This window comes from Chiloscyllium plagiosum, unplaced genomic scaffold (assembly GCF_004010195.1).
Source record: "Chiloscyllium plagiosum isolate BGI_BamShark_2017 unplaced genomic scaffold, ASM401019v2 scaf_79482, whole genome shotgun sequence".
In the NCBI taxonomy this organism is placed as follows: domain Eukaryota; kingdom Metazoa; phylum Chordata; class Chondrichthyes; order Orectolobiformes; family Hemiscylliidae; genus Chiloscyllium; species Chiloscyllium plagiosum.
This window is the reverse complement of record NW_025192136.1, coordinates 1-3,643: the sequence shown is the minus strand read 5'-3', so window position 1 is coordinate 3,643 and position 3,643 is coordinate 1. Positions and strand designations below refer to the sequence as shown.

General features: G+C 42.8%; 1 non-coding gene across 1 annotated transcript; it reads right to left on the bottom strand.

Annotated features, from left to right (window-relative positions):
• Positions 1-1,459: 1,459 nt before the first annotated feature.
• trnai-aau lies at positions 1,460-1,533 on the bottom strand. Its single transcript has one exon. It is a non-coding gene; the product is annotated as a tRNA-Ile (tRNA).
• Between the last annotated feature and the right edge of the window lie 2,110 nt (positions 1,534-3,643).

Here is a 3,643-nt window from a genome sequence, read left to right as displayed (position 1 = left end):
TGAGATGTAATAACGTGGTCGTGATGACAGAGTAAATTTGTAGTTGATAACGCATCTGTGAATCAATATTATTCTCCCGATCCCACTCTGCCAAGGACAGGCTGTTTCGATAGAGCTTGTTGTTACAGCCAGTCAATTTGACAGTTGTGCATTTGGCAGGTCGCGAAAACGTGAATTCCCAACGCGTTGTCTCGACTCGAATACAATACTGTGACGTTCGGTCCTGGGTCTGCCACGGCCTAAATTTGAAAGTGGTTTTGCTTGTTTGCATGTGCATAGTCGGTGTAGTGTATATTTGTGCCTGAGAGTGTAACCAGTTTTATTTTCTGATGGGTTTTAAAAATGAAGCGATCAACAGAATATTGATTTTAATTTTTCTTTGATAATGTAAATCTGAACCAAAGACATGAATTGTTGAAGAAACTCAGCAGGCCTGACGGAATCTGTGGAGAAAAACTGAGTTAAAGTTTTAGATCGACAGAAACCCGTTACTTATACATTTCTACATTATAATGCGGGGAAAATTATCAGTTTTATTTATTGAATCAGGATTTTTATCAAAATATCTCAATGACAGAAAACCGTCACCTTTACAAATTCAAAAGGACTTTATTGACTATAATGCTGTTTCCGTTGCTCTCAGTTGGTGAAAGGCTGTGCTTAAATGATTGCCTTCTTTCGTTTCCTTTCTCTCAGTCTGCAGCAATTTCGAATAGAGAATTGGTCATTTCAGTGTCTAACTCAGCATGTGTCTCCATCCGTCTCTCTTTGTCTCTGCGCATCCATCTCACCCTCTTCCTGTTACACATTCTCCGACACTCTGCCTGTCCATACAGCTCTTTGCCTATTTCGGCTCTATGAAAACTCTGACATTTCGAGACAATTTGAGTGTGCAGCTGCTGAGAGGCTTTTTGCCCACTGACTGGAGTACGTTGAACTGGGCTCACATTCTCCGGATAATGTGTCTATCACTTCAAACCAGGCAAGGCGTCACTTCTTCCTCAAACAATTATGACTGCTTCGAATTCAAAATAGAATTCCTAATCCACCAGGAAAAAAAGCAAATTACACTACAAATAAAGAAGCACAACGATGTATACCTGTTTGGTTTAAATGTTTGAACGGTGACATCAGAGAATGAGAGTGATCACCTGGTGGTATCTCTGCCATTACCACAAAATTCTCCGGCAAATCTGCAGCGCCTCCTGCCTCATCTCGTTATTTCGACCTAACTGGGAATGAAGGAGGGGGAATAAAAGAGGAGGAGAAGCAGAAGTGCTTGTGGAATAATGGAAAGAAACTACAGACATAAGTAATATTTCGGAATATATAAAAGAACATGGCATTCACTGTTGGAACTTAACCTGGATCACCAAATCTTAGCAGGGTGAAAGTCCAAGACGCTGAGTCACTTTCGCAAAGACTTGAAACACCAAGCCCAAATATGAACGCAACAAGTAGGCACCGCTGGGAGTTGAACCCAGGATCTTCTGTTTATTAGACAAGCGCTTTAACCAACTAAGCCACGGCGCCACAGTCAAGAGGCCCTTACTCATCCATATGTGGAGTTGCTTAACCACTTCCTCACAGAACTTGGACATGTGTTTTCGGATCAATGTTGCTCTCAGAGAATTGCAATCAATCCTCGAATTTTCAAGTACAAACAGTTTACAGCTGAAAATTCTCTACTAAATAGGCACAGAAAAACATAATCTCTTCTTGCATTCATTTAAAACTGGTATTTTCACCTGGTTAAAGAGACAGGAGAAAGAGGAGGTGCTCATTCTATCGGGGCCTATTAACCACGTTAATATAGACAGAGGGGACATCACATCAAGAGGAACAAGGTCATTGTGGTGAATTGACTAGGTGTAATGTGTAAGTAAGTGTAATCATTGGGCAGTAAAAGCTGACGCAATGGCACCGACATTGAGTTTTGCACCATCTGTTCCGCGCTCACTTCCTGCATTATGCCTCCCAGGCATCATTGTCTATCACTTTATTTCACTGTCTTCGTCCACGTCTCAACTTATTCCAGACGTTTCATTCTAATAATTCACAAAAAGAGAAATAAATCTTCATTACCTGAGTGGGAATTATATCCAGGTCTGTGCGATGCAAACTCTGACTCCTGAACAGGGACCTCCTGTGATGATGACTGTAAAATTAAAACCTGACTTGTTGACACTCTTGTGTCTGTCGTTGACTCCATAACAAATTTCAGCTGCAAAGTTGCTCATTCCAAGTTTCGAAAACGTTCATATTATCGCATTGGATTTCAATGTGAAGAAAGCGGAACTGTGATAATCTGATGTTGTTCAGCAGATGTACTGCAGGAAGGCACAGAACAGGCTGGTGGTCACAGGGCCTCATTTTGACGCGCTGGTCTCCGGTGAGCGGCCAGCACCAATAAGGGTGTCGTGACAGTCGTCTGATTCCAGATCCCGGGCTAGAAATGACCAGAGTTTTCTCGCTGAACTTGTTCAGGGTCTTGAAAGGAAGAGGCCATGACTCAGATTATGAAAGTACATTTCACTGGAGTTGGTCATGTAATCGCGTAGTGACTGTGAATACAGCAATGGAAACGTCCAACAGGCATGCAGGCAACACTGAAGGAGGCACGTGAAGACGAATGTGTATAATTTGACAGTGAAAGGCACTGCTTCACAAAGTGTGACATATTTAATTAAAGCAATGACGTTAGTTATCTTCACTGGTTCTTCACCTTGGTAATCTTGTATCCGCCTGATATAAATGTCTCCATTACATATGGAAAAGATGAGAGGAAGTCGACGGTGGATCGGCTCTGTGGTGTAATGGATAACACGTCTGAATTTGAATCGGTCTATTGTAGTTTTGAGTTCTACTTAGCTCAATTGCAGCATGCTGCTATGTTGAAGTCAGTCATAACTGGTTTTATAAATACATTAACGGAAAAGAGGAGTCTGCGAAGAGTACTGGGACACCATAAAAATCAATAAGCCCGTCTCTGTTAGGTGCTGCTCGAGATGGGGGAGATATGAAACCTGTGCTTCGTATGGACACTTACTGTGGGGAAGGACATAGTATATAGAACAGAGAAGAATACAGCGCTGAACAGGCCCTTCGGCCCTCAATGTTGCGCTGACCTTTGAACTAATCTCAGCTCATTCCCTTGCAAAATACTATCATCACCCAAGTGCTTCTCCAAGGATTGTTTAAATCTCCATAACCTGGCTAAGTTAACTTCACTGGCAGGCAGAGAATCCCGCGCCCCCACTGTCTCAGTAAAGAACCTGCCTCTGACATCTGTCTCAAATCTAACTCATCACAATTTGTAGTTAAGTACTTTCGTACAAGATGACGTCATCATCCTAGGAAAATGACTTTCATGTCTACCCATCTCATCCTCTGATCATCTTGTATGTCTCTATCAAATCCGGTCTGAGCCTTTTTCTTTCCGATGAGAACAGACCCAAGTTTCTCAGCCTTTACTCATTAGGCTTTCCCTCCAGACCAGACATCATGCTGGCTCACTGGTTTCCACTGATGCCTCATAGCGCCAGGGACCCGGTTACAATTCCAGACTCGGGCAACTGTCTGTGTGGCGTTTGCACCTTCTCCCTGTGTTTGCGTGGGTTTGCTCCGGTTTCCTCCCACAGTC